This window comes from Struthio camelus, chromosome 17 (assembly GCF_040807025.1).
Source record: "Struthio camelus isolate bStrCam1 chromosome 17, bStrCam1.hap1, whole genome shotgun sequence".
NCBI classification, from domain to species: domain Eukaryota; kingdom Metazoa; phylum Chordata; class Aves; order Struthioniformes; family Struthionidae; genus Struthio; species Struthio camelus.
The window spans coordinates 14,177,537-14,187,839 of record NC_090958.1 but is presented as its reverse complement, the minus strand read 5'-3'; positions in this window follow the sequence as shown (position 1 = coordinate 14,187,839).

The window sequence follows — 10,303 nt, the reverse complement described above, 5'->3', positions numbered from 1 at the left end:
AGTCAGCTAGCACTGTTTCACTAGTTATAGTTATAACTTCAAGGTAACAGGCATGTTACTTTGATGGTTCTTATTTTTGAGGTGCCTGTTTCCTACTTCCCTTCAGAAACACCTGTGGCCTATCTTGCTTCTTTAATGTAAGCTTTGGAGATGCTGGGTGGGCATTCTGCCACTCCGTAAAGGAAGCAGCTTTTCCCATTCTCTTCCCAGTTGAGGAGGTGGATGCTTTTCAAAAGACAACCAACATTTTTAGTCACAGGAGAAATAGATGTTGCTGTAAAGTTTCCCTTTTCTTCTAAGAAGTTTTAGTGCACAGGAGTAGCCTAAGTGCTTTTGAACCTTAGAAGCTCTTACTCTTAGTAAGACAGCATCCCAAATGTTTGGTAGGTAGTGTGAAACAATAGGTCAGACTCCTTAAAAACAGCACTGTGCCTTTTTTACCTTTGGAGAGTGAGTAGCTTCCTGTCAGCACTCGGGACATTCTCTACCCAATGGGAAAAGCAAAGAGTGATTCATATGCAGTAATAATATGTTGTTCTTACTTTGCTATTTATAACAACAGTATAATGTCCATACAGCGAGGCACTGCGTGCCAACTGAAGACATAGTCATAGCTACTCTGAGATTATTCTACAGAGTTTCAGAAAGGGAGTAGTTTTCCCATCCAGAATTGGGACAGAGGTAAATAACATTTTGTTAGGTCAGTGATTCAAAAAGTTTATAACTGGTCAAACAAAATGTTGTGCATCAACACAGATCAGCATATTCTGGGTGTTTAATAGTATTTTAAAATACAAGGTGGAAAAAATAAACATTTGACATTTAAAACAGTTTCAAAATGAGATGCAAGTTTTATCTTCATAAAATAACTAGCACTTTCCACCTACCTTTCTGATTTGTTCTGAACTACAGGCAGTGATCCATTTTGAGATCAAAAAGTCAAGAACAGGTTCCACAAGAAATATCTATACATAGATGATCATTTCTCTCTGATCCAGAAAGAGCTCAAGAGCGAAAAAGTGCAATAGGCATCTCCCAGTCAGTTGAGATACATTTAGGCTGAGAAGCTAGTATCTAGTAGTCCCTACAGTGTATTCATAGACCACTTCATTTCAACAGCATTTTACACAGGATCATTTTGAAATCAATCAAAACGCAATTAGTAGAAATGTATATCTGCAAACTACATGCAAAATGTACACAACCCATTGAGCTTTGAAATCCAGTGTCTTCATTGCCAAAGTATATCCAAAAGCAAAATGGAAAGTAAATGGGAAAACTGAAAGACTAAAAAGAAGAGGCTTACCCCCCCTCCCTTCCTCCGCGGAAAAGGTTTTCCCATAGATTTCAGCAATTCAGTATAGAATCATTGATTCAGTTCCAAAAGAAAATTCACTTATCTAAAACCATGGGTCTAGCACCAAACCACTAAGCCAAATACATACAAATATGTACAATTATTAAGTAACAGCTAAAATCCACATTATGTGGATTGTATACATGCAACATGTATACAGAGGAATTGAATCTAAGCTTCCTGCCTCAGTTGAAGACAGAAAGTCAGAGGCATGACTGCTCCTACTGAGCACCATACAGAACTTCTATCCAATGTATTCTTGGTTTTCCATATGGGACTGAAAAGCTGCTGTCTACACGATATAAATTAAAAGATTGATTCGGAAGATGCAAGTTTGCTAATGACTGTATCACTTATGTAATAAGGGCACGAATACATTTACTGCCGTTCAACTGCAGTCTGTTCTTGTTATATGATGCCCTTTAGAAGGGCAAAAAAAAGTGCTTTCTCTTGTTAACAGGAGGAGTATATATTTGGGGGGAACTAGCAGGTTTAAACGAAATACTGAAAGATCTTGTTGCTAGAATTGCACTTACTAGCACAATAAATTAACACACGAATTTATCTCGGGAATCAGAGGTTTAAGTCTCCTTTGCAAGTAGGCCTGATCTAGGTCCCTTTGAAGCTAACAGGGGGATTTCTGTAAACTTCTGTAAGAGAAGCTTAAAAAGTCAAATAAAACCTGACCTGAGAGCCTCCTACTCCAACCTAAGTGAGCAGGCATTTCTCATGTGAGAGACGATATACTCAGAATGAGGTCCACTATTTGTGAATTACAGACAGTTGTGACATTTTCTAAACAAAAAAGAGCCAAGTGAATATAAATAAAATTCTGCAGCAATACTCTGAATTATTGAAAGGCTAGCTATGCAGAACAAACATAATTAAAGGGTCTCATTATCTTCTAAATAATCATTGTAAATAATGCTTTAGATAATTACTTCATTAGTTTTCAAAATACTGGCTTTTATTTTCCTCTGAGATTCCATCCACTAACTCTAGTGGGAATAAATTGCCAAAAGGGAAAATCAAAAACACAGGAAGCATGCGAGCTGGAAATGCAATGTGTATTTCTGGTATAAGCTAATTTAAAATAGGATGTTTTGAAGTATTCACAGCACATTTTCAGAAGTTTAAAAGCTATTTGCATTTTTAAGGTCTATTTTTTTTCTTCAGATAGCTTTCTGATGCAGTTAGATTCATTTGCTACCAGCTATATTCATCCATTTAAAGATGGTTGGTAGCCGCGTGTGGATAAAACCAAGACTAGTCCACATCATGGATGACTACCCTCCTTAATACATTTGCCATTTTTCTTCACTACAAGTAAAGAAAAAGCAGTAAAGGGAAAGCAGGAGATCAGAAAAGGAGATGGGCAGATGTCCTGCAGTCAGATGGTTCAATAACCAAGAAACTAAAATAACGTAAGTATTTTTTTCAACAATATTCTGAGTGCTGCCAGTAGTCACAACAATAGCATAAAAAAGTGGCAAATATTTTCACTACTGAAGTGAGGTTTCCTGTCTGCAAATAATCAAGCTTTCACCTATCAGAACGATAATGTGAAAAGTCAATGACTCATATACTAGTAAATTTAACTAACCAGAAAAATCATACAGTAACATACCATTTCCTCCTTAATCTTCTGTTCTGAAACCTGTCAAGGAACTGGCATGAGAAAGTCTGCTAGCCTACGAACACGAGCAAGTAATGCAAATGTAGCTCTTATCATAGTGAAATATTTCACTATCTTCAAGCTTACTTTTAAAATTCATTAATTTAAAACCAGAAATATAGAAAAAAGAATGTGTCCAATTTATACACAACCTGAAAAAAAGCAATTTATTCTGCCATACATTTGGTAGGCACACATTTGTGATTCTGTAGCTGTTACTCAAATGAGAAGCTGGACGAAACATCTTCCTGGAGTGGACTCTATATAAAGTTATTTTTGAACAATTCTGTTGTACTATACATAAGTCTCCAAACACTTCTGCTGTAGGTTTAAACCTTTATCAGTAAAATGCCACATTCCGACTTTTCATGTTACCCTGAATGATTATGTTAATCCTCTGCTTAGGAGTACCCAGCTATTGAATGTATTTTTTATGACTATTCCTGATTTGACAACCTTGACAAAAGTTAGAACTGTTCTTTTACCTACAGATCATGTAAAATATAACCAGCATTGGAGAAAACTTGTCCATGGGCTATTTTGCCTGTCAATATCACTAACAAAGGAACTGTTGTTACTGCAGTGCCAGTTTTGTCTTGATTTTTTTCTACTAGTCAAAGAGCCATCAAATCATTGATGGTAAAAGCTTGCAAGAAAAAGTTACTAACAGTATTTGTCCCCTACTAACTTGGATTGAACTAGATTCTGCAAAGGTGAAAAGCTTTAAATTCTATTGCCTGCATTCCAAATTATTCAAAAATGAGGTACATCATTATGTGCCAGAGCAGCTGAGAGCAAGTTCTGCAATATTCTGTCTCTAAATGTGGCCTACAGCACATACTTATGGAAGATTATGAGAACAGGTTATACACTGAGTGACTGAAACTTTCCCTGGAATAGCTACTTTGTTCCTAGCAAAATGCAGCTTAAAGATTTCTTGAATGTAATTTAAAGAGTAAATATAAGGAGTAGTGAACTCCTATATGCTATGAAACAACTCATTTCATTTCAGCAAAGCTTTTTAGACTAACGGCATCAAGTTCTGTAACATGGCCTTACAGTCACAGCCAACCAAAATGCTACTCTCCCATTCACAGGAATGGGTCTTATTAAGCCCTTACTGCAGCGCATGCAGTTATTTAAAAAAAAAAAAAAAAAAAAAAAGTATTTTTCAACAGATGTTACAACATATTGTGGAGTTTCTTAAATTGATCGTTACTTAGATCACAACAAACATCCTTGTCTTTTCACGTCACTCCATGAGACAACTTTCCTGGTCAGGGCTCAAGTCAACTTGTAGCAGAAGGTTGATATTTAGAACTCATGGTATTTTTAAAGGCCTTTACCAAGAGTTCATTAAAGAAATCAAGTAGCAGGAGGAAAAAAAGTAAGACTACACTGCAAATTGGCAATCATCCAAGCCTGTGGATAGAAAAAGCACAGTAGACAAATCGACAATTCTCTTCTCTCAGCTTCAATGTTAATTTCATAAAGGTAATTAAATTTTGAAAAAGGAGGTCACTAGCAACCACACAGTTTAAAGAGATAACCGAGACAAGCTTTGAGGAGATAGGTACTTTTCATTAATTCATGGGCTGGATTTAGAAAAAAAAGCAAGCTTTAACACACATAAGCTCCTCATCAACGAGGCAACCTGGAGATAATGAGGTTACTTAAGTTACTGGGCATTATTTGAGACTAAAGGCTTAACATTAAGTGAATAGGAAAGTGAGATGGACAGATGAAATCCATTGTGCTTAAGTGTCTTGTCACAACGTTACAGTGTGGTAATAAACATTAAATATAGCGTATTCTAAAAATCAGAAGCTTATTCTAGTCACTTCTGTGTTAATCAGTCCTTTATTTCTTCTAAACATAAGCAACCCAATTCATTTGCATGCCAGTAGGAGACATTATGAGTATCACGCAGTAGGCTATACAGCATTAATTTTATTTCAAAGTCTCGAAGATCCAGTATATACTGATTCAAATCTGAAAATTGTTTCTTTGCATACTAACCTATGTAAATGAGCTAATTTGCCCATTTTTTGAAGTTCTGATATAGGTAGTTCACACTAGTAAACTTACTTAAAAGAAATGAGCCCTCATCAATGCTGAGTATTACTGTTTTCATCAGTTTTTATCTGTTTCTTACTGATTTTTCTCATACATTTTTTTCAAGGATGGAACTTCTCACTCTGAAGTCCATGCACATTTGTGGAAATAGTTTTTTTTTTTTTTTTTTTTTAAATTACTATAGTAGTGAAGTTGCATGCATGCATTTCAACAGATGTCAAATATCCTACAATGTTTGCTGGAAACATAAAAGAGTTTTCTCCTTAGGTTTAACCCCTCTTCTCCTAAAACTTTCAGTTCTTCTCACTGCCACAGATCTGCAACATCTCTCACCCACTTTCCAAACACAGTTGCAGCAGGGCTGTTTCAATGATAAGTGATCCTATCTGGGAAGCACCCTGTGACACTTCAGAACCAAAAGCAGTTAGAAAAATAAGATGAACATTAAGCATCAACTCAAGCAGGCCTGCTGTATTACCCAACATAGTTTGAAGAGTACCGTTCTCCAAGCGATTCCCCTACTCATCCAAAGCTAGCTTTAAGATAAAGCTCTCGGGTAACTCAGAGTAACGAAGCAAGAGGCTTACTTCTATTAAGGCCACTTAAATGCTGTTGGAAATGGCGGAGTTTTTTTGAAATTCAAGTTGATTTTGTAGAGGGTAGTGTAGCTTAATTGCTAGCCATGCTTAATCAGAAATCCCAGGAAAGGGCTTGAAAGAACAAGGTTAGAATTAATTCTGTTTTCTGAGGACATTTCTATCCAAGTGAAGGTTACAGCATTAAATATTCAAGGTTGTGAGGAAGCTCTAAGTGAAATGGTTTTGCCTACCCAATCATCAGTGTTAGAAATATGTACTTTTTACTTCCCCAATATAAAATATAAAATAGAACAAAACAAGCTTTAGCCATACTTTTAAAGAGCAGCACAGTTCATGAACAGGAGTCTGCTCTCTTGGAGCAGTGACAGAACACAAGTCAACCTGCCCAGTCTGTGGCTATTCTAGCCAGCGCACAGCATCTATTAAACATAGCGCAAACAAATTCTTGGAGGTAGGTATAAAGAGTACTACTGAAAAACCACGATAACAAGCTCTGCAGAGAAAAAAGCTGATTAAAATGACTAAACCAATCACCAAGTTGTTCAGAAGATGAACTATGAAATGAAATGACATTCTTCCAAACCACCAAATGGGACTAATAGCAAAGGAAAGGGTTTTGTGACTTTTGAATGCATCACTGATATTGAATTAGAACTACTGAAAGAAAAGACTTGCTTCTGCATCCCTCTCTTCAGAGGATGGGACATCCCTTACTCTCAAGCTACTTCAAATGCTGGAGTGCAAGGCTGTGATGGCAGTATGTCTTCTTCTATGTGAGGTTATCCATATCAGTCATCTGTCACTTTTAATGAGGAACCAAATTTAGCCCTCATTTACAGCAGTTAATATAACTTATGACTGCAAAGAGGTGTATGTAATCCAAGCTTTTAATACTGGGGGAGTGGGGGAAGACATGCAAATAACGTAGGTGTCAACACTAATTCTTTCAGTTAACTTTTCCTCCCAGTGCAGAAAGTGCAAACAGTGTTTCCCCCCCCGCCCCCCCCAACAATAACGTTGTGGAATTTGTTTCTGTAAAGCACTTCAAAACACGAGATTTTAAAGCTGTCTGTATTAGTTTGGACATCCACCACTTAAAATGCTCAAGAATTGGGAAACCCAACACTGCTGCATAGCTCTGAAAAGTCATAGCTCTAATAAAATTTAGTTGCAGATTCCACAATATCTTCAGTTACGTTTCCTTCTTCTAGCTAAAATAATATCAAAATGCAGATGCCTTTTTCAAATAAAAGGTTTGTTTCAGAAAAGATGGAATTTCCTTAAAGTTTTACCGCTTAGAGAGTGGGCAAAACATAAATCCCATTTTTAGGCAGTAACTGTTAACAAATAGTATGAACATTTAAAAAGAGTATCTCTTAACGTTCTTTCTTGCGTTCTTAGAAAACCAAAGGGAAAGATGATCTTGTAGGTAGGCCACAATGGGGGCCTGAGTACAAACACTGTGCTCTGCCAAGGCATCCTATGTGATCTTGGATGAGTCATTTAAGTGCCTCTGAAGAACTGGGACTTAATCCTCCCAGTTCTACACATAAGCAGGGAAACACCTCTAATACTCTCATGAGTGTTTGATTCTACGTTGACCTTCAAATGGAAGCCAGGACCCTGAACAGGTTTTCAAATAGTTGCAGTTCCTTCACTTCTGCTTAGCAGTATCTGACTCAAAGACACTTGAAATTTCAAGTAGTATGAATCACAGTGAAAGAAGAAATCTGTCTGGTTATTTGTGAGGTGAGGAATCATCACTATCACCCCTTCCTGTATAAAGCTTACTTAAATTTTAAATTTAGTCTGGAATTTGCCCTTCAAAATAACCATTGATATTTGCAGATAACCAATTTCTTCCATCATCAGGTCAAGGAACATTCTTTTCAAGGCCATACTCTCTTGGCAGGAATTTCGGACTAACAAAAGCATTACTTAGTTTGATGGACTCCCCATACGAAAAGGCAATATCATTAATCTATAGAATATGGAGATACACTAGCTACTATACAAATAGTGATAACAGAAAAATAGTGTTTTTCTTTTTAATGAAGTTTGTGTTTATATTTAAAAGATTCAGCTTAACCCAAATCAAGGGTGTTTTATTCAGTGATATCAAGGAACACGAGAACCATGTCTGATCTCACAGAGAGACGAGCAGGGCGTTACACTAGATGACCTCTTGAGGTCCTTTCTAACCTGACTTACTCTATGATTATATGATAGATAGGCGTTCACCACAGCCTCCTATTAATAGTTCAGGCAAGAAGGAAGCTTAAAAAAGAAGCGAAAGTTTTCTCTGAAGCAACAAGCTGGCAGTATCATTATACAGGCATCAGTTTTTCTCCGTCTTATCTACAGCCTCCACATATCTATATCTGGAATTCCAGATATAATTCCTGTAATAAACTCACCCAATGTAAAAAAAAACATTGATATTATCATGTGATAGAAGCATCAAGACAGTAAAAACCTTAAAATTACCAACAAATTAACATTTTTATGTAATAAGACTGAATAATCTTGACAAATATATATTTTAATTGCCTGCCCATTTTCTGTAAGATTACACAAAAGGACTGTCAAGTCAGCTGTTATATAAACGTTACCTCTGTTGAGTCAGTATTCATACTGACATTCTCTGAACCGAGTTGCACTCCGTGTTAGTTTAACGTTGTCCAGCTCAGTTTACTTTCAATTGACAGCAACTAGCATATGTTGACCAAATATAGCCTTCTCTTCTCTCTTAAGTATGAATATATGAAATATAATTTTATATGCAAAATAATCCTTGCTTTCTTCCTAACCCCACCAAGTCTGCTATGTTTTTTTTTAGCTATTTGTAATTCTGAACTTACCCATTTTCTAAGGGCTATTTACTAGTGAAGATAGAGCTCCTTCTTTCCCCCTACCTTCAGTAAAATAAATGGATTCAAATATAACCTACAAAAGCAACTAAACAGTCTTCACAAAACATAAACATCACAATTATTTTGTAACTACTTACCATTTCTATATATTTCCCTTTGTAAAAATTCTTATTCCAAAAGTACTTTTGTTCTTCAGCACCCAATTATAAGTGCTTATAAAATGCTCTTTTTATTCCAAAATGCTGATTTGCAAGTGCTTAACTACTGGCAAAAGAACTTTGCATGTTTGACAGGGGTAACTAAAATAGTCTGCAAATGGCACTATGTCACTGAACAGCCAGTTACTGTATATGACATAAAAGACTGAGTTGCTTCACAGGTGCAAAGGCTGACCCACTGACTGTAGTATGATGAAGAATGCCATGGTTATTTTCAGAACTCACATACAAGCCCACAAGAACACACCAGATTACATTTACTAGTGGGTAACGGTCTAAAAACAAAAATGAGCTTTCATTTTTCTGATTAATGTATTAATCACAGCTGTCTAGAAGTAATATTAAAAGATTTATTTTTATATGGAAAAAGATCCCTTCTCTTAGGCAGCAATTCCCTCATTTCCCTCTACTTTTCAAATTTTATCAGGCTTGTATTCATCAAAACTAACGTAGTGCTATGCTAAACAGGTGCTGCATTGCCTAGAAATACCTGTTCTGTATTTTACACTACAGACCAAAGAGAAGCAAAAAAGATTAATTATTTTGAAACAGCTTTAGTTCAGTTTATGGAACTCATTTGGGTTCAGACTTGGTGCTTTTCCCACAGGATTTCTGACACTGCAGTGAGAAGCAGCACAGAGTTACCTGCACTAATAAATCATTTGAGCATTGCATTTGTTTGCACAGATTTTGAAAAAGGAGTCATTTAAAAAATTTCCTATGATAAGATTTCTCTTTCTAAGCCTTTATGGACAAGTGTGTCTCATTAATTGCTAAGTTCAACATTCCCTTTCCTATTCAGTTTTCTGCATATATATATATATATATATATATATATATACACACACACACACACACACACATATATATATATGCCAAATTATCTTAGAGTTGGTCACAAGTTGGCCAATTCTCAACTTTTAAGCCCTTCAGTATTAATTCTGCAGGCATATCTTTATTGGTGATAAATTGAAACAAAAATTGTAAGAAGAATTTCCATATGAATACAGCACTGAATGAAATGAAAGTAAGCGGGGGCATAATTCTTGGGCATAATTTTGAGAAATTTCTCTGAAAAAGCTGTTCACACAACAACAAAAGCAAGACTAACCCTTCCCCTTATGCAGTACCATTCTGACACTTCTCTTGTCACCAACTGTCACATTGACTCTATGAGAGGGTCACGTAGCTCAATACATGACACCTGGGGGTGGAGGGGAGGAGGAAAGAGAGGCACCAGGAGACAGCTGCCATATGCAAGTGGCAGCAATTCCTCCCCACCTCCAGTCCGTGCAGCTGCCACTGCTGTCTGCTCCCAGCAGGCTGCTCGTTCCTGCTTACCACTGCTGTGGGAGGTCAGTCAGAGGTGGCCCTGTTCCATGCAACTGGCTGAAATGCAAAGGAGCAAGGTTACCAAGAGAAAGCAGGTAGAGCTTCACCACTCAGAATGCCTTTACACCACTCAATGCCACACCAGCAAAAAACTATGAAATAAAGTACCGATT